Here is a 21,398-nt window from a genome sequence, read left to right as displayed (position 1 = left end):
TTTTTGTAGCTTAAAGAAGATGCAAGTGCAGCACAGGAAACATACCCATCTGGATCACAGCAGCAATAAAGACAAGCACAGGGTTCATTTCAGATAAGCCACCACAGGCAAGTATACATACTGAGTATGCACTCTGTCTGTGTAGGAGCCCAGGCCTCCTAAGGATAACCTCTGGACGTCATGCCTATATTCTGGTTGCTAGTGTATACTGAAACCTTTGTTCTCTCTTCAGTGCTTATTTTTCCTGATTGGTAAACAAAAGCCAGCAGGGGCAGGAGTACTTCAAATTGCTGGGCAGATATAAGAAAACCTTAGACTTGCACTGTGATTTCTATTAAGACACCAATATGCAGCAATCATCTTTTCTTGAGTTGCTATTCCTATTGATGTTACCAGGATTATTTCCAGGACAGTTAATTGCAATATTTTCTGAAATGCCTTTTAGTGACTAACTCCATTCCTTGGTTAGACAGTACCACTGGCAGTTCTCTGTCCTTGCCAAACTGTACACTTCACCTCGGAATATCATGTCACATATGATCAAAGGAAAATGTATAGCTCCATCTGCTGTAAATACTTTGAACTGATTATTTTTGCATTACTTTTTTATGGCTGATCTGTACACTGGGAAACTGATTTATCATTTTGCTGATACGTATTTTCTGCATGTTAGCAATAATCAGGATAAATACAGCAGCTAAGTACGTTTATGCATTGAGAAGTGATATTTCTCAGTTCTCAGTCAAAAAGGAGCACAAAAGAGTATGTATTTCAAGGACATTAGGAACTTTTGTTAATTATTCTATGATAGATCTTTTGTACTGTGTCATTGCAGCTGCTTGTGAAATGCAGAAATTACATGACTTGCTTAAATCAGTGATGGATGAGAATAGATTCCCAGTTATGCTTCTGCTAAGCAATGGCTTTCCACAATCAGGAACAGCAACATTTTTTTTCAGGCAGTAGTCATCCATGCTGCGTCCCTACATAGGAAGAGTGAATGAGCTGATATCCCATTTTTTTATACTGATTTAAAAGGAGAGACCAGCAGTTTAAAGAGGTCAAAAAAAGACACTAAAGGAGTTAAAAATATTGCAGTTTCTCTTGCACTAGGGAAAACGTCTTTATTTAGAGTTATGAAGTCTGGGTCACTGAAGTGCGAAAGCATGCCAAAAAATTTTTTTAAACAGCATCTTAGGGGCAAACAAAAAGTTTGTGCAACCTAACACCTTTTTACAATCTCAGCTCCAGTTTTAGGAATGGAATCTGTTCAAAATAGACTCATTCTTTCTTCTTCCAACTTCCTCCTCCATAATCATACCTGCAGCTTTTTCTCATAATACATTACAGCTGTTATTATTAGCACTGTGGTTCAAAATGCTCGCAACTGCTCTCTTCTGCAGTGATTCACAACTATGAACTGGGAAACCTGGTAGCCAGACTAGGGGCCGTTTGAGAGGAAAGTCTCAAACTAAATTTTCTCTAGTGGGATGCAGAATAGACACATTCTTTCCTGGCCAGAAACTTGAATGCAACACTCCGGCCTGTATTTTCTGGATAGCTGCCAGCTTGTTTCAAAGTGCATTATTGAAATAGTGTGTGACGCAGTGACAAAACAGCATCATGGCTGTATCAACAGGAGGGAACAACAGAGGTCACCATTGTCTCGCAGGAAGGAATCTCCTCAGAGTCCATCTTAGAACCTGGTAAGACCCGTAAAGCCAAAAAGCACAAAGCCTGGTTTCCACTAGCATGATTACACAGTTCTATAGCATGAACAAAGACACTTACTTGTAACACAGTGATTTTTTTTAAAAATTGCAATTTTCCTCTTTTCTAACCCAAACACAATTTTTTCTTACCCTTACCCAACGGGAAAAAAGCAGAAACAACCCCCCATCCCTTACTAATAAGATTTTTTTAAAAAGAAGAAGGGAGATAAATGTCTCTGTTTTTTGTTGTCTTACAACAGTTATCCCATAGAGTAAAATGTCAGTATTTCCAGTACTAAAGATAGGGGGAAAGCTGTATTTGGTACATTATTACTTATTCTGTTCCGGATTTTAATTAGTTGGGCTATTCTATTCTTTTCATCCAATGGCCTGTTTGCTTTGGGTTTATAGTTGGTTGTGTGTTTTTTACCAAACACTGAATGCCAAGCAGTTTGAAATGTGTGGAATTTTTGAGAGTTGTGTATCACATTGATGACTTCATCTTACTTTTCTTTAAAAATCTTTGTAAGAAATTTGTGAAATCAACGTAAAAGTCAAATTTTTATTTGGACTTAAACTCTGAAGGTTATCTGTCATAATACAAGCATATGACATATAATATCAATTTTTTACAAAGGAGAGAGGATAGTGGTGACAGAAGAATAATAAGGAATAGCACAAATTTTATCCTAACTGTGCTTTTAAACCAAAAACGCCTGTCAGCAGGCAGGCTCAAGGAGGAAGGAGCTGTAGAGAAGGACGGCCTTTTTTAATATGAAAATAACTTCCAGAATTCTCCTGGCATTCCTGTGTTTCGTTTTCTGTGTTTTAAGTATTCTGCTTGCCTTCTCTTTGAACCTACTTGAATTGGATAAAATTCATTATTTAATCATGGCCTGCAGAGGATTAAGGAGGGTTTCTTTCTGCTCTATTTTACGTTAGAAATAATCAAGAATGCCAATTTCCTTCGTACTTTAGCTAAAATTGGAAAAATAGACCCATATGTTCCGACAGCTCCCACTGGATAAGACTGAACAGCTGCTCCTCTTTCTAAGCTTTTGTCATGGGATGTAATTATTCTTCCATCCATAAAAACCAGAAGGATGCCCCTTCAATGCTATAAAAATACCTAATACTGTAATATTGAACAACATGGGCATTACAGAAGACGTGCTCTAAAGAGCAACAGAGGTTTGAGCCAAGAAAACACTTAATTTGATAATATCCTAGGCCTCTATATCATTTTTAATCTGAAAAAATTTTACTATGGTTGGTTTAAATGAACCTGAGAGTGCTCCAGTTAGCTTTATCTTCTCATACTGATCTTGTAGACACAGTTATATTAAAGAAGATGGCAAGTCCCTGACAGAGTGCAGATGGAATGAGGGAGGCTGGACCTCCAGTGACAGATCTTCCATTGCATACACACTGCCTTCAGCACAACTTAAAAGGGGAGTGACTGGCAAGAAGTGGCTTTGCATTGCATTCAAGATCATCTTATTCTTCTTTATTAGGCAACAAGGACGATCTCCAGTCCTTGTGTAAGTATATGTGATCTTAGGAGACTCCTAACTTGGTCAGCTGGTGCTGTACTTGTGCACCTGACACATCTTGCAGGGTTTTGCAACAGTGCAAACAGGATCAGGAAAATACAGCACATAACCAAATCCATCCATCATGGAAAAGAGGTGCCACGAGAAGGCAGAATGGGGCCAGCTACGTATATTTACATTATTTAAAGATTTCCTTCCACAAGAGTGACCATATTGCCCACACGTGGCTATATCGTTACATTTTTGGTGTGGTGATTTGTATGAGCAGTCAGTTCACAGATCTGACCGTTCATGAGCACTATAGGTAGGCCTGTTCTTCTGAGCTTTAAGTGCGTGTAACCTGTCAAGATGGTAAATTATGGTAAAATACAGTATTTTTTCCCTTGCACAAAAAGTAAGAAAACTACTGAAAAGTAACAGAGCTTTTTGATGGGTGTGTTAGTGAAGGACAGGAAGGAAGATTGAAAACTGAATTGTGCATTTACCAGTTAAAATGACACCAAAGCAAACTGTGGTCTGTAACATTAAAGATTTTCACCACTTATGTCCATCTTTTGTGTGGTGGTGCAGACCCTCCCTGGGCTGCGTTGCGATGTCAGGAGCAGTCAACATTCTGTTCTTGTGTTAATTACAAGCGCAGTGGGCTGGGACAGTCTGGCACTCTCTGATCTTGCCTACCGGTGCAGTGAGTTGGGACAATCTGGTGCCTTCTTGTCCTGGTACAGTGAGTTAGGACAATTAGGGGCTCCTGAAACTCCTGTTGCCTGGGAAACATACCCAAAACTCCTCCTGCCTGGATCATAGCCCATGCTGAAAAGTGCCAAGATTACCTGGCAAGAATTATGGCCTTAACGAAAAAGTACTAACCAAAGTCAATCATCTTAGGATCGCTGTTTATGGAATCACAAGTGAGGTCCTTTGAGCTCTCCAGGATGACAGCAGGCTGTGACCCAGTATCTCCCCCTGAGCTGGGACACCTCTCAGGGTAGATTTCATGAGGTTCACAGATCATCCACTGATAGATGCCAATGATGAAGAAGGGTTCAAAGATCATCTGCTGGTAAATGCCAATGAAGAAGAGTGAGTAATTCAGTATAATTGGATTTCGTGAAGTTCAAAGATCATTTGGTACCAGTAATTCATTATAATTTACAAAGGAGAAAATCTAAATCATAGGTTAACCTCTGTATTTGTGTGAGAGTGTGTGTGTGTGTTTGTGCGTGTGTAATTTGATTTAAGAAACTCTGTTGTAAGTCTTGTGTGAACCTTGCCATTCTCGAATCTCTAACTAAGTCACTGTTTGATTATAGCAACTTTCATTAAATCACTCTGTTAATTGGCTGATGATCAAGTGTCATTAAATACCTTACAATCTAATCCTGTGATTTACCTAATAATAAATCCTAAATTGCTGTTAGCACAAAGTTGTTTAAAAACACAATTTGCAACAAACTACCTTCCACTCTCCAAACCGTGATGAATTGGTGTAGTCGGCAGGATAGCAAGTAGTGTCACCGATTACTTACGAAAACACGGTATTAACCCAAACCCCAGCTTTTCAGGAGAATGGATCCATGAAAATTTGTGTGATTGGGAAGCAATAGAGAAGTAGCTGGATGCTGCAAGGAATTCAACTAAGGATGGAAAAGATAAAGGTATAATTTGTACAATGCTAGGAATGCATTTAGAAGAGGCATACCAGGAAAAGAAAGAAATGAATAGTAAGATGAAAGATATGCAAGGCGAAATGAGGGACTTAAAGCTACTGAACTGTTACTATCTGAAAATAGAACTACTGCAAAAACAATTTCAGGAAGCTCATTTAAAAATGCAGAAGCTAGGAGAACATGTTGAAATGATGTTAATGCAAGCTACAAAACCCTCTGACACAGTTCAAATGAGAAAACTAATAGTGTCCCCTGAAGATTGGGATGGTAATATTTGGGATAATTCAAATAGTAACAGCTCAGAGGAAGATAACTCCCTCCACCCGTCTGAGCCTCCCCAATACACTGCTAGACCAATTATAAAAACAGAAGAAACGACCAGACCACGGGGTGGAGTGGGAGACTGCACTAGAAAAACGATACCATTCGATCCAATTCAAATGGCCAATTTACAGGAACGTTACAGCCGCAAGCCTGGAGAAACTGAAACTGAGTATTTGTGGCATGCGTGCTTATCTGGAGGGGACAGAATTTTACTAAATGGGGATGAGTCAAATGGGTATTGGGGACTGGATGTTTTTTAAATGCTGGCCCTGACCTCCCAGATGATTCCCATTCAATAACAAGTAGAGTGGCATATTGGGCTGGAGGAATAGACGCACTAGAGAGAGGAGAACCATCTATCACACCTATAAAATCTCTAGAGGAACTTTCAGTTGCAGTGACAAAGGCTGCCTGTACACAGGCTATGCATGAGCGTGCTCCCCACAACGTTCCTATCTCAACAACTGTAGATTTTGCCATACTGAAACTGTTAACGAGGGGAGCCCCAGCTATACTTAAACCTCACCTCATTGCAAAGCGAGACAAAATTAAAAGGGACACAGAATATAATGCTCTCTTAGCCATAAAGGCTGACGACAATGCCGCACAAAGAGCCATAAGACATCTTCCCACCTGGGCAGAATTAATGCATGACATCCTAAATCATGGGTGAGAGATGGGATGGGATGATCTGTTCAGTGGAACAAAAAATACAGGTCGAAATCTTAGACAAATTAAGCAAACACCCCAGAGTGACTCTCGAAAACCAAAACCCATTGATCAACAATTGAGGGCCTGGGAAAGAAGGAATGAATTGTGGCAATGGGTATTCCCAGAGCCACTATTCATAGACAACCATCTGGACTTATGCTAAGCTTGATAGAAACTTTTCAAAAGCAAGACATAGCACTGTCACCTGCTAATGCTCCCCCGCAACTGGCTCCCGAGGGACCTCACAACCCTCACTTTCCTCTGTGAAAGGAATTAAAAGAATCGCAGGAATGGAAGCCAAAAAAACGGGTAGGCTCTGGATGGCTATTGGGCCTGCCTGTCCAGAAAATCAATATTTACCAATGGATAACCAATGAAGGCCCTTGTATTATGCTTCCCATAGGTTCTCACCAACAACTAACTAAATTTCTAATAGACACGAGAGCACAAATTTCAATACTAACGCAACAAGATGCTGAGAAGCTGGGCATACGACCCAGATGGCAAAGAGTTAAAGTCACTGGAGTAAACGGAGCAAGTGTTGTTTGCCAAACTGCAGAGGTTAATTCATAGCTCCCAGGCGAGAAGCGCATGTCGTCTACTCGCTTTGCAATTAAAGAACACAATGAAAATATTTTAGGTTTCGATGTTTTGAATGGCCGAACCTGGCGCCTGCCGGACGGCAGTGTGTGGTCCTTCGGTTCAGACATTGACCCTAACCCTAACAGAAATCTGGAGACAACAGTGCGTGTACGCTGCACAGCCCCTGCGCTCCCAGATTCAAAGATTACTAATGTCCCGCAGTATCCAATTTCTGCTGAGGCACAAACTGGAATTTCTCAAGTAATAGCAGATTTGGAAAAATGACAAATTATCTCCAGAACCCACTCCCCATATAACTCACCTGTCTGGCCAGTTCAGAAACCATATGGGAGGTGGCATTTAACAATTGATTATCGATGCCTGAATGCTAATACAGCCCCGCTAACAGCTGCTGTACCAAACATTGCAAACTTAACAGCTACTTTGCAAGCAGCTGCACACCCATGGATGGTGATGCTAGACGTGAAAGATATGTTCTTTATGGTCCTCTTACAGAAGAAGGATAAAGAAAAATTTGTTTCTACTTGGAAGGTATACAATACACCTTTAACAGACTCCCACAGGGATATAAACTTTCTCCCACAATTGATCATGCTGCACTTGCTGAACTTTTACGAACAGTCTTGCTCCCTCAAGATGTGAAGCTATACTAATATATAGATGATATTCTAATCAGAGGAACTTCCCCTGAAAGGGTGAGGGGAAGCAGCAACAACAATGCGGCAAGCTCAACATAAAGCAGAAATTGAGATGTCACCCGAGAAACACCAAGAACCAGGTAAAGAAGTAAAATTTTTAGGCACTTGGTTATGCAGCAATTCCACCAGACACCCTAATTAAAACAGAACAATTGCAGATCCCTCAGTCTAGGAAAGAATTACAACAGCTCATGGGTACCTTAGGGTACTGGAGGAAGGATGTACCTGGATTTTCTGTCATTGCTTGCCCACTGTAATCACTTTTACGAAAGGGAAAACCATGGAAATGGGACCTGGAACATGAAGAGGCAATCAAAACCTCAATGCAGGAATTAAAAACATATCAATCACTGGGGCCAGTTCACCCCCACGATCCTATTACAGCAGAATGGGGTTTTGCAGAACATGATACTCACTGCAATCTATTGCAAACTGGCCCTGAGGGACCAAAGAGATGTTTATTACTCAGTTCAACTGCATTTAAACAAACAGAACAGAGATACTCCGAATGGGAAAAAAGATACTTGTCTTTAGTCCAAACAGTTAAACAAGTTGAGAAAATACACCAGGAACAACCTGTTCAGACTAGAGGGCCATTTAATTTGCTAGAAACGGTCCTAAACGGAACTGCTCCCCCAGAAGAAATTGCACAAAAAGCTACCACAAGGAAATAGTATGCTTACCTTGGTGGGAGTAGCAGATGAAATGCAATTGACTGAAGGACATACAAAAATTTACAAATTACAAATGCCTATAAACACCTACTAGCACTAAAACAGCCATGTACACCTTCACCACTTCTAGATGCACTTCCCCTCACTGAGAAAACACCAACTGAGGGCATTTGGTTTACCAATGTCTCAACAAAAAGAATAAATGGTAAACGGCAATATAAGGCTGCTGCATTAGAAATTAACACTGGCAAACAAGTAATAGAAGGAGGTGAAGGTAGTGCACAAGTAGGAGAATTAAAAGCAGTTGTTCCAGCAGCACAAAACAGAGCAAAAGTTATCTACGTCGTCTCCTACGCTGTATGGGCAGGTGCCACACAATGGCTTTGTCAATGGGAAGCCCTACACTAGGAAGTAAATAGTTGCCCAGTTTGGAGAACTGAAGATTAGCAATTATTACTAAACATAGCCAAAAAAAACACCATTCAAGATGGGATGGGTAAAAGCTCACACCAATGACAATAAACCAGCCACAAACTGGAACCAACAAGTAGATGAATTAGCCAGAATTAGGGAAATAAAATCAGAAGATACATCAGATTCTGAATGGTATTGATGAGGGGAATGGTTACAGCAAAAACTAGGACACACAGGTCGAGAAGCACTTTACTTTGCAGCTCAAAGCCGAGGCTGGCCTCTAAACAGAAAAACCTGTGAAACCATCCTTAGAGAATGCCCCCTATGTAAATTAAAATTGGAAACAGATCACCCTGCTAAAGCACCACCCCTACATATCAATAAAGGGAAAACTTTATGGTCTACATGGCAAATTGACTATATGAGGCCATTCAAACCCTCTGTGGGATATTGATATATCCTCACAGGAGTAGAAGTAGTCTCCGGCTTACTTACAGTAACTAAGTGCCAGAAAGCAAAGCGAAATACCATACGAGGGTTATCGTCTTGGTTCTCAAGTCTACTTACTCCTGATGTCATCCAAAGTGATAATAGCTCACACTTCTCATGTAAAGAGGTGCAAGAGTGGGCAAAACATGAGGAAATTCAATGGGTATTTTGCACCTCCTATTACCCTCAATCAAATGGGATGGTAGAAAGAGCTAATGGCCTACTGAAAAGAAGCCTTAAGCCACATGAGGCCCAGTGGTACACTGGTACACTCTCCAAAGTACTTCATCAATTGAATAATCAGTATGGGCCCATGGGAAGCCCTATAAGCCCAGCATTCTTTACATAAATTGAGCTTAGAACTCCACCTTCTGGGAAAAGGGAACATCCAATAACATTACAGCCAGGACAATCAGTAATGGTCAATCTACCATCCATTGGTACTGTGCCAATGACTCTAACAAAACCTCATGGCACACTTCCCTGGGAAGATACCGATAGCAATGGTGCAAAACACAGAATTAGTGTACGGTGGATTTTCCCTTCTTTCTAATGGGGTAACGTGTTCGGAAAACCCCACCAAGGACAGTCTACTTTACCTTTTTGTCTTGCAGTTTCCTCCAAATTGAAAGGAAGAAACATCGTTCTACTACTACTGAAGATTTCAATTACATTTGCTTCCCCATGAATGCTGACCTGTCTCAACTTAGTTATCAATCAAGGACTCAGGCACAATTGTGTCAATACAGATAAGCCACCCATTTTGTTATTAACAGACAATAGGATAAACGTGATCTGCAAAACACAACCATCTGTTACTGAAGGATGTGTATATAGCATAATTATTTACAATAGCTCTTACACACCATATAGAAAATGCTGTAACATGAATCACTGCTCAATATATGACATAGTGAAAGAACATTCTGATGTTAAAATACCATGTATATGGAACACTCTAGAGGGACGCAACATAATATTAGGAACAATGTCTCTCAGGACCACTAAACCTATCGCAATGATGTCAGTGCTTACTTTGAATACTCCCCCAGTTTTATTAAGGAATCTTACTGAGAAAGCCCTAGAGTGGCCATGGTCTCAAGCTCATGTTAAGTATCCCAGGACCATGGGAACACTCTCTGCTAAGGGAAACCTAAGTTTTTCCACGGTGGTCATACACGGAACCGAAGTATACTTGGAAAATGAATGGAGCTGAGATAAAAATGAAACTGATGTTAATAAAGTTCCCTGACTTTGGGGGATGGCAGGGGAAGAAATTAAGATAGAACACCGGATGATCAATGGATCTATCCATGAGAAGGCAACAGATTTCTGTGCACAACATTACATCAAACACTGCAGACATGAAACGTTGTGCCTCTGAAAGGTTGGACTGTTGGTACAATGTTACTTTAGTACAACTTGTTTTCATAATCTCCCTCTGGGCTCACAAGGATGTGAGATTATCATTTACATTTAAAATAAACATTATTAAGCCTAGCACAACACCACCTACCACTCCTCACTTAACTTCCACAATTATGAAGGACAAGAAAAGTCTCTCCCCACAAATATCAAAAATTGGACCCTATGCCATCAAGTATACAGGCCAACATCAAGTGCTATTTAATCCATCACGGTCTCTCAAATGAGTGAAACTATCAATGCAGCTTAATATCTCTGCAATCAAACCTACCTGCTCACCATTCCTGAATAGATCTTATACAGGATGGTTAGCACGGTTGCATGGACACACCCTCACGTCTCCAAGATGATCAAGAAGAGATGTGACTGGTATCCTAGGAACAGGATTAGGAGTATTAAACAGCATGGACTCTGAAGTTCTAGCAAACAAAATAAGCTCAACAACAAGTAATTTATACAAATTGGAATATCCATTACGATCTTCTCTATCAGCATTGGGAACCAACCAATGGCTCTTATCTGAGATATTACCCCAATGGGAAAGAATTAATGAAAAGGATCACCAACTAATTGTAAATGCACTAGGTGCAACCCTAATTAAGACCTCTCTTGCTCTTAGCCGTATTCAATCTCAACTGTGGGTACAGTCTACTGTGGCAGTGATTATAAAGGAAGGTGAACATGACACCTTGCCCACTGAAATTCAAAAAATAATCTGGGATAATGCAACTAAATTTGAAAGGAAATTCCAATCTTGATGGCATCTAGTTCATTTCACTTACAACCCCACCAACAGTAAAGCCACAGCTTCTGTTTTGAGAATTCACAATATACACTACAATCATTGCATTAGGATTAAATCACAATGGAACTATACTCTATCCATTGGAACATAAGAGTATGGGCCCAACAAAACAAAAACAAATGGCAAACTATCGATGTTGATAAATGTGTTGTACAGGAACAACAGGAATTTATCTGTGAAAGTAACACCATTAAGGCTCAAGACATTGGTCTTGACACCAAGCAAAGTGTTTGTCATTTTGAAATACACCCCAATGAAATCCCTGAAACTGCACTAACAGGTATTGGAAATGGATGTGTTTGTGTAAGAACTCTTTGTGATTCTATATTTACAGACAACACCACTGTGAAAACAAATAACCACTAAAATATCTGTATTTGTAATTTTACCAGAATTATAGGATGCAACTTTAACTATTCAGCTCCTGTTACAACCTGCCAATTGCTACAGTTAAACTACACGTCATATCAAGATTTACCTACTCCCATTGGAATGAATCTTACATTAACAAGAGAACTGTTGCAACATGACCTGAATCAATTGCTAAAAGGAATTCAAAACAATGGACAAAAACCCTGATTACTGCCCATCATGATGCAAAAGAGATGCACCATATCCTAGAAAGAGTGAAGAAAGATGGGGAACATCACTGGCGGGAAACCCTTTTTGGATGGTCTCCAAAAGCAACTGGGACACTAAATCTAATGCTACACCTCATTGTGGTTCTATTGGCTCTTGTTATACTATGTTTACTATTGAACATTGTCCTATATATCAAAGCTTGGAAAATAACGAAAAAATTATGCTATCACAAAAACCTCCCCGTATTGATAATGTTGTTTAATCCCATTTGAAGAGATAACATATATGCTTTTAATAGTTATAGAGGTTAAGCCTAGCATAAGTTTTCTCTCAAATTATAACTAAAATACAACATTGCCTATTTATAGGCACAGAGGCAAGAGGTGACCACACCACCACTTTGTGGAGAAGGTAGATTGACCTCGGTCACAGGGTAGAATGTGGTGGTGCAGACCCTTCCCTGGCTGCGTTGCGATGTCAGGACCAGCCAACATTCTGTTCTTGTATTAATTACAAGCACAGTGGGCTGGGACAATCTGGCACTCTGATCTTGCCTACTGGTGCAGTGGGTTCTTGTCCTGGGTACAAGTACAGCAAGTTAGCATGATTAGGCACTCCCTCACCGTACTTGAAACTCTTGTTGCCTGGGAAACATACCTGAAATTCCTCCTGCCTGCATCGTAGCCCATGCTGAAAAGTGCCAAGATTACCTGACAGGAATTATGGCCATAATGAAAAAATACTGACCGAAGTCAATCATCTTGCATTCCTATAATTAGCGATCCTAAGTGAGGCCCTTTGAGCTCTCTAGGATGGCAGCAGGCTGTGACCCAGTACCTCCCTCTGAGCTGGGATGCCTCTCAGGGTAGATTTCACGTGGATTTTTCCTAAAAGTAGGTTTCACATGGTTTTCTATGATCATCTGCTGATAGATGCCGATGGAGAAAAGGGTTCAAAAATTCTCTGCTGACAAATGCTGACAGAGAATAGTGAGTAAATCACTACAACTGGATTTCACGAGGTTTCAAAGACCATTTGGTACCAAAAATTTTATATAATCTGCAGAGAAAGAAACATCTTAAATGACAGGTTTAACCTCTATATCTGTGTGTGCATGTATGTTCGTACGTACGTGATTGAACTTAGGAAACTTCGTTGAATCTTTAAGTCACTGTGTTGAGTACAACAGATCTAATTAAATCACTCTGATTATTGACTGATTAAGTATTGCTAGAAAATAATTTAATCTAATCTTGTGATTTATCATAATAGTGTTAAGAAATCTTAAATAGCTACTATCTCAAGGTTTTATAGGACCCATAATAGCATGAATCAATACCACTGAAATCCCTGTATCTAATTCCCTTAGATATAAAACATTGGTCAAGTCTGGGACTAAGTCTGGATCCAGCTGCACCTCGACTCCTCTCTGAGAAGTTTAGAAAGCAAGGGGGTCCATTCTGAACCTCGTGACCCAATGGGAGGGTCTTCCTTACCCTTTTGTCTCCGGTCTCTGTATAAATCATTCTAGCCTGATTCTAACTCAATGGTCCTTTGTATGTTTCTTCCATGTAGTAAGTAATAGAGTGAACTTTGCCGTCGAACTCTGTTAAGTCGCACTATTACAAAATCATATTAAAATTGCTTTTGCTAATACCTTTGACAGTGATTCTTTAAGCGATCTAAATCACTCATTCGCGACATTTTGGCACAGTTCTTTCTTCCACGCTCAGAAAAAAAAAAACCATAACAAAACCAATTCACAACCAAACCCTTTCTTGTTGGTCAGCAATTTCATTTCTCCATAATGTAAATGAAACCCTGAGAAGAAGGGCATCAAGGTAAAAAGGATGAGCTATTAACTCCATGGAGAGTAACAGGATAATCTTACAGCTGAACATTGACACTGACAAACACCCACTGACATTGCAGAAGATGAGCACAATGCATTGAAGAATAGGTAGGGTGATTTGAGCAGATGCAGCTTTTTCATGATCACTTCCAGACACAGCTCTTCAGGAGTGAAGCAGCAGTTTTGTGCTCCATCACTACTGTAATTGATGACAAGATATTCAGCAAGACAATTCCTTTCTGGTTCCATAAAACCATTTATTTGGGGATGTGACCAGATGCTAGTGGGATGTGATTATTGCATTTCAGCTCTTGGACGATCCATCAGGACTTACACTAGGCCAAGGGACTTTCAAATTCCAAATTTGAATTTACAAGAGTTACCCGTTTCATTACATGACCTAAGCATCTCTCTGGTCCAGGCTGTGGCTATGGAGCTAAGTCATGCAGTAATCAAGCCTGGAAGTTTGGTTATTAGTTACATACCTGTGAGGAGGGTTCAGCCTTCCTACCAGTCGCAAAGAGAACAGTGTTGGCAGGCGATGCCATGGGAGGTGGGAATGAGGGAATTAAAATTAACTGAGATTGGAATTAAAATAAGCTGTAAGGTAGCTCCAAATGTGCTAGTTCTCATAAACTGATTCACTCCAGTCCAATGTTCTACCTTAGAGACCAGTTATTCACACTTACAACTGAACCTTCTCCTACATCGGGCACTGTATGGCAGTCTTGTGCTACAGCCCAGTTTATGTTGATCATTTGTTCATAGCTTTTTCATTGTCTTACGCTTTCCCCTCAGTTTTCCAAGGACACAGCTTCCAGATTTTTATGTCAATTTTAATGAAAATAAAAGCTGGAAAACAGCAGCATGTGAGGCACAAGAGAAACTGTGTTCCTATGTTTCAGCACCACACATTTCCCCTCAGTTCTTCATCTATGGCTGAAGGGTTTTGATGGTGGAAAAGTCACCCTACATCAGCTCTTTAATCAAAGAAATTTCAGAGCACTTCTAAAAGAATTTAGTTGTAGCTATAACATCACTCAGGCAAGTGAGTGTCGACAAGAAACTGGAGCGAGACCAGTGGTCCAGCTAGTCAACAATCTGCCTTAAGCAATGGCAAAAGAAGATGCTGCTTAGGGAGTACACATAAAGGAGCCTTAGGGAGTCTGTCCTTCCACCTTCTCGGCCTCGCACCAGCTCCCTGGAGAAAAAGCAGCACTTTGCCTTAGGCAGGAAGGACACTCCTCGTGGAAGTGACGGTTTGTGCGTAAGGAGGGGGGGATTTCACTACACAGCTATGAAGGAGCTCAGTGCCACTCTATCCAGACACTGGCCAAAGTCACCCAGCACCCGCCATTGCTGCCAAAGGGACTGCCTTCCTCCCAGGGCTTGCCTGCAGCCGTACGACAGGACAACCCCATTCCCTCCCATCGCCTCCCCGTGACCAGCCCTGCCTCAGAGGGAAGAGCGGTGCCCTGGAGGCGGCCTCAGCGCCTCCGCACCCTCCCCACTTCCCGCCGGCCTACCCCCCAAGATGGCGCCCGCCACCTCCCGCGCGCGCGAGACCCGCCCAGGCGCGTGCGCGGGGGAGGGCGCGCCGGGGGCCCGTAACCTCGCCGTGCTCCGGCGGGGGGAGGGGAGCGCGCGCGCACGCACGCACGTGAGCCCCGGGACATCCCGGCGGCTCCCCGCCGGCTGCTGTGTCCCGCTGTTTCATTGGCTGCCTTGTGAACCTTTCACCTTTTACCCGGCCTTCGGCACCAATCGCCTAGCTCCTTTCATAGCGTGGGGATGTGGAGTGTGTGAGCTGCGCAGGGTGGGATTCTCGGAGCGGGCTTGCGTTGCGGGCGTTGGGCGGCCCCCGTTGGTATGGGTGGGAGGGGTGGGGGAGGTGCTCTGTTTGCGTAGGGCCGGCAGCGCAGGGGGAAGGGAGGGGGAGGAGGCTGTCCCGGGCCCAGGTGAATGGAGGAACCTGACAGTTGGGGGGAGTGAGGCGGCGGCGGGGAAATGGCGGCGGCGGCATCAGCACAATGAGACGCGGCCTGTAGTGGGGGGAAGCGCCGGGCTGGGTCCCATCCGACCAGGTAGGAGATGGCGGCCCGGGCGCGCTAGCCCCTCGCCCCGGGAGCTGCATGGCGGCCAAGCACACGGGTGTCGGAGCCCGCCGCCCGCGCTGGCCTGAGCCCCCGCAGCCCCGGCGCCGCCGCCGAGCGGGGTGGGATGGCGGCGGTAGCTCCCTCCCCCGCCCTCCCGCCGATGGGGCCCGGTTAGGGCTGCCCCGCCTTCGCCCCAGCGGCCGTCCCTGTCCCCGGGGGGCCCGGCCGGTCCCGGCACCGCCAGCACCGACCTCCGGGCCCCGGGATCGGCCTCGGCGACTACCTGAGGGCCCCGACGCCGGCAGGGCCCGGGCTCCGCGTGTGGGGCGGCGGCAGGGCCCGCACGGCGGGGGCCGTGCTCCGGCCCCTCTCGGCTTTGTCTGCTCCAGCTCCGCGCCCCGCGGGCAGCCGCGCCGGAGGCCTGCCGGGGTGGGCGCCCGGGGGGCTTGCGCTCGGCCTGCGGGGCTGGGGTTCTACGGAGCCCTGTCGCCGTGCTGCGATGGGCTTGGGGAAAGCAGCGTGGGGTAGTAAAAGAGTTTCCACTCTGAAGTGTTAAAGGCGGTATAAGAAACTCTTAGCTCTTCGCTTTGCTTCATTTCTGTCCTGTTCCAGTTTAAACGAAGGCAGCACATGTAGTGGAAAAAACGTAGTGATAGCATAATCGAGGCAGACCTTGTGCTGTGTGGTCTTAAGTTGAAAAACAAAAGGTTAAAAAGACAAATATTTGTGCATTGGACTTTGTTGTTGTGTTAGGTAATCTAAAAAAAACCCGAAGGAGTAGAAAATGGATTGTGATACTGATACCTGAAAAAAAAAGAATATTTTTTTGTGTATTATCATTAACCAGAAATTATTGTTTCCAAAAAGCAAATCTCTTGGTGATTCAGTTAACTTCAACTGCTGAAAGTCTGGAGGACGTTTGGCACTTCAGGTGATCTGTTATGAGTACTTTTGATGTTAAGGTTTTGAACTTCCAAGTTATGTGGTGAAAGTGTGTAGGCTGGGAGGTGATTACCACCTTCAGAGAAACAAGACAAAACAAAAAATCAAAACAGGATTAGCTTTGCAGACACTTGTATTAAGTTTTATGCTTTTACTTTTTATAAGCCATTTTGGATGCTCTGTTGAAGTGCAAACTGCAGGTGTATGTTTAGTAAGTTGTGTAGTGGTGTTTGTTTTAAAAAATTTAATACAGACACAAACTGAAATTGGTTTCTATTATGCCATAATTATTCTCCTAAATCCTTCCCTTTCCCATTTGCTGTGTCTACAAGATGAGCTGTAGTTTATTTAAAAGCTTTGGAGATGCTGCTAGGAAGTTTTCAGCTGGAAGGTGCTTTTAGATTCATAATCATTGGATTGTTACTTAGGATTAAAAAATATATATGTATGTATTCAGAAGTGCTGAACTCTGAATGACCTACTGCTGTTCATGAAAACATCTTGGTGATACAGTTCTGTAAAGTGGCAGCGACAGTCGAAAGGTAAATAATGCTAGAATTAACAATTAATTGAGAAGAAAATGGTATCAATATGCCATTGTATAAATCCTTTCTGGGGCCACGTATTTAATACTAAATGCAGTTTGGGTATTTTCCCTTTCTCTCTCTTCTGCCTCAAAAAGGTTGTGCTACACTAAGAGAAAGGTAGATTGAAAATTGACTAGGGCTTTTCACCCAGGGAAAGAGATGCCAGTGGAGGGATAAGAGACATTATGGAACTTAGAGTCATGAAGAAAGTAGATAGGGAGCTGTTGGTGTGTGGTGGGTTTTTTTTGTTTCCCCTGTTTTTTGAAAGATGTCTGTATTCTACAGATTCAAAGCAAATGAGATACTACTTTACACCATGTGTAACTAAAATACGTGGTGCGGCAGCATATTGGGAATGCCAAAAGTTTACAAGGAAGTTGAAACAATTAATTTGTAGGGAAAATCTTCTCAGACTCATCAAACATCAAGGTGACTGATCAGTGGGAGGTATTCCTGCTTGCCCTGTTGTTATACTCCTTCGTACATGCCTTCCATTGGTTACTGATGGAGGGAAGCCAACAAGCGAGAAAGCTGTTTTGTCTAACATAATATAATAGTAATGTTTTTATAGAAGTTACACTTGTTTTTGAGAAATACCTTGGTCTTTTGTAGCCTACAAGAAGAAAAAAAGCAGAACCTGCAGTTCAAAAACACTGTTGTCATGGTTTTTGTGTACTCCATAGATGTTTCTCATTTGCTATTTAAAAAATTTGTGAAGTACTTTTCCAGTTTTCAGAAAAGTTAACAGATTGCACAAAGTTGTTTTAGCACAGCTGATTAGAGTGTGAGTATCGCTACTTCACCCATGTTCACTTTCAGTATGAACTGACTAAATGTGCATTAATCTGTAACAATGCAAATTACTGGCAAAACCAAATACAAAAATGTGTATCCTTCATAGAAGAGCAAGGAACCATTTAGTAAAATGGGTTTGGTAAACTTGGAGCTGAAATTCTCCGATTTCTCTTTGTATAAGCTTTAGAATATAAGTGAGAGAAAGCGTTCAGGGAGATTTTGAAATAGATTGTACGCTTTAGGGATGACGAGCATTATAGTAAGTGCTCAGGCTACAGACAGGAGTTTTATTTCAGGGCATGATCTAGTCTATTGGGCAGGAGAGAGATCATCAAAACATTCTCTGAGATGGGTCGTTCCATGATTCTGTAATTGTCTGTGAGGAAACCCAGTTGCTTTTTTTTCTCTGACGTAGCAGGTACAAAGTAGGGAGTGTACTGAGCTTGATAGATTGTTGGCAGAACAGCAAGATGGTTCCTGTGCTCCGCTTCCCTCCTGTCCTAATGCCTAGCTGTGTAACCACTGACCATCTGTATCCCATTGCCTTCATATGTTCAACAGTAATTTCTTCAGACTGATAGCACAGAAGCTTAATTTTTTTTTTCCCCCAGAAAGTGGCTCCCTTTAAAGAAAGTAAAATATAATTATAGTATCATATAGAACAGGAGCTTCTATATAATTGTATGCAATATGCTTTTAGAACACTCTACCCTGAAGGCTAAGAATGATTGGAGTAGAGGAGAAAGCGTGATTTTTCTTCACACCATCCAGACATCTTTCTTCATCCTTTAGCCTTTCATGACTTCCATATGTATTGTGATAAGTCAGAAGAGAAGAAACCTGATATATAGTGAAAACTAAAAGTTCATTTTTTTTAGCTGAAGTTACTGCAGTCTTTGGTTGGGTTTTGAAGGTTCGGTGTTCAAACTGTATTGATTGTTTTGGGGGATTGGATGGATGTAGGAATGTCGTTAGAATAACTATTCTAAAAGACTGATCTACAGGACAAAGCAGTGCCAACTTCAACGTATGCCATGATGTTATATTAGGTGAACTCTTAGTTTTGGTAGTTCTTGTATGCCTTACCTAGTAATGTCATAACTTTTCAAGCTTGAATGTTGAGCTCTATCTCTCAAATCCCCTTGTTATTTCTGCTCTATATTGCAGACTGCATTAGTTAAGTAAATTTGTTGTGACATTTGTCACCTTCAAATCTCTGCAGCTTTTGGAGTCGTGAAGCAGAGAGCTGAAACTAGTATCAAGGAATTTACGTGCATTGGTGTGCAGCTGGAAGTGTTGATATGTCCTCTGGTGAGAAGAGAAGGAAGAGCAATATTCTCCAACTTCGAGCATAAATACTCCTGAATCAAAGAGACTTTAGTACCTTTTGTCATGGCTTTTACTTAAGTGCAACACACTCGTGAACCTGTGATCTTTGTTTTGGTTGGCACAGGTGTTACTTTTGTGTCCCTTCTTACCAAGGAAAAAGAACCAGAAGTGTTCTTTCTTGATCCTTGCTAATAGGTGATAGTATTGTAGAAAAACTTGTTTTGCTGTGCTTTGCTTTCCTTTATGTCGGTGGCTCAGTATTTATGCTATGTAAGCTGGCATGATCAGTTTCTAGATGCCACTAGATGCCTGTGTTTTGCATCTTCTATTACTCTTCATAAAGGATCAGTTCCTTTGGGTTCACCAAGTAAGTGTGAATTTGTATCTGAGATGCAGCAGAGGGGCTGCTGACTGGAGGGGTTGGTTGCTGGAAATAGAGGTGTCAGGTTGGGACTATTACAGCAGGCATTGATATTTTTTTTAGTTTTGTTTTAAATTGCTCATCAATATCCTGGTGTTCTTTCATTTGTACACAAAAAAAAAACACCCAGACCCCTTACTGTTAATTATTAAAACCCGTTTTCCAGTGCCTCTCTCCTTTTTCAGAATCTGATTCCCAATGAATTGTCAAGCCATGTAGCAGCCTTTTCCTCAGCTGAGATGCTAATAAGTAGCTGGGTAGTGGTAAAAAAAATTGGTCTTCTTGAAAACTTAAGAATTTAGGATTTTTTAAAAAATGTTTTGATTTTTGAAAACTGGTTTGGAGTTTCAGATCTGCCCATTTCCTGATAGCATAAATTTCCTTTCCTTAGGAAGTGAGGCAAATACAGCTTGCTTTGTAAAGTTAATTTGTTTGACTCCATTGAGGTGATTTGGATATGCAAGCATGTCTGGGCTGGCTAACTTTATGATTCATGTTTCTCTTTTGTTTGCAAAGACTGCTTTGTTTCTGATCTAGATCAAGTTTCTTACAGCTTTCTTGCAACTCTTACTGGCTCTTTATGATGACTTTGGCTGTATATTTTCTTGTTCAAGAAGAAATGAACAAGACTTACCTACCTAAAGGTGAAGTTGCTTTGTAGCTGGTAGTAAAAACTTCTAGAGGTGATTGATGTTGTCTAGAATTCAGAAAACAACTTCTCTCACTGGCTCTGAGTTTTGGCAAATTAAGTCAAGTATGTCTCTTTTCACCTTCTCCTTTGAGTTTAACTTTCAAGTACTTAAAGACAGTTTTTAAACATTTATATTCTGTCTCTCTAAATTAAGACATTTAGATATATTTAACTGACTTATTAATTATGGCTTTATGAATTTATAATGTTCATTGATTCTATTTGATCATCTTCAATCAGGGTGTTAGTGCCTGGGATCAATCTCAAGTAAGACTTTTAGTTCTTCACTTCAGCTTTATGTTTCTGAGCAGACAAACCTGACTGTCTTGCTGTCTTCATGGTCAATGGCTAGTAGGTTTTCCTTTTTGGAAGAGGACATAAAATGAAAGAAAGTGCTTACAATACAGCTAAAAGCTTTGGCCTCTCATTTTTTTCAGTGGCCCACAACCTTTTGCCATCGTTCCACTAAAGTTAAATGCCTATATGATCAAGTTGCTATGTAAAGTTATTAAGAAGTGATATGATGTCTGTGAAAAATTAAAAAGACATGCCCCCCTACCCCCCTCTGCCCCAAGTTACTGAAGATCATTTTTAGTTACTCTTGCTGTCTAACATAGTGCTGTCTCAGTGATCTCCAAGGCAAGAAAAAGCTGTCTGTATAATCTAAAGATTATAGGCTAAAAATCAAGACATGTATACCCAGGTATTCAAGTCCATAGGTTTATATGCTGAATAGATCAGTTGATTGTTTACTGTGTAATCAGAAAGACTATGATTTAGTGAAATCTTCCTCTGAAGAAATGTGACTGTGCTCTGTTATGTAGAAGTTGAGAAGTGAAACCTACCTTGATTAATATTGAGCTGTCTGGAAAATGGTCTTCTCAAGACTGTGTGTTACCTAAACTGAGTAGAAGGTGAGTTTTCAGTGACAAAATTCATGATTTCATAAAGCTGCCTACTGACGGTTTCTTATCTCAGTGGATGAGGGTCTACAAGGAATTACTGAACGATTTTAGGGCATGTAGTGA

At 41.6% G+C, this 21,398-nt stretch overlaps 1 protein-coding gene and 1 pseudogene across 5 annotated transcripts in view; both read left to right on the top strand.

Moving 5' to 3' along the window:
* Window positions 1-10,146: 10,146 nt before the first annotated feature.
* LOC137661756 (uncharacterized) lies at window positions 10,147-11,929 on the top strand (annotated as a pseudogene).
* A 3,368-nt stretch (window positions 11,930-15,297) lies between these two features.
* The window catches only part of DICER1 (dicer 1, ribonuclease III), a 69,610-nt gene continuing 63,509 nt past the window's right edge, over window positions 15,298-21,398 (top strand). For 2 of the 5 annotated variants that reach the window (XM_068397582.1, XM_068397587.1), the window contains exon 1: window positions 15,298-15,325. The gene's annotated coding sequence lies outside the window, so the exon portion shown is untranslated. Of the gene's footprint in view, window positions 15,326-15,472; window positions 15,594-16,471; window positions 16,537-21,398 lie in introns of those variants that run through there. The other 3 variants (XM_068397586.1, XM_068397583.1, XM_068397585.1) reach the window with 2 other exon arrangements.

Source organism: Nyctibius grandis, chromosome 4 (genome assembly GCF_013368605.1).
Source record: "Nyctibius grandis isolate bNycGra1 chromosome 4, bNycGra1.pri, whole genome shotgun sequence".
Taxonomy (NCBI): domain Eukaryota; kingdom Metazoa; phylum Chordata; class Aves; order Nyctibiiformes; family Nyctibiidae; genus Nyctibius; species Nyctibius grandis.
The sequence above is the reverse complement of the archived record's forward strand: the minus strand, read 5'-3'. Positions and strand labels throughout refer to the sequence as shown.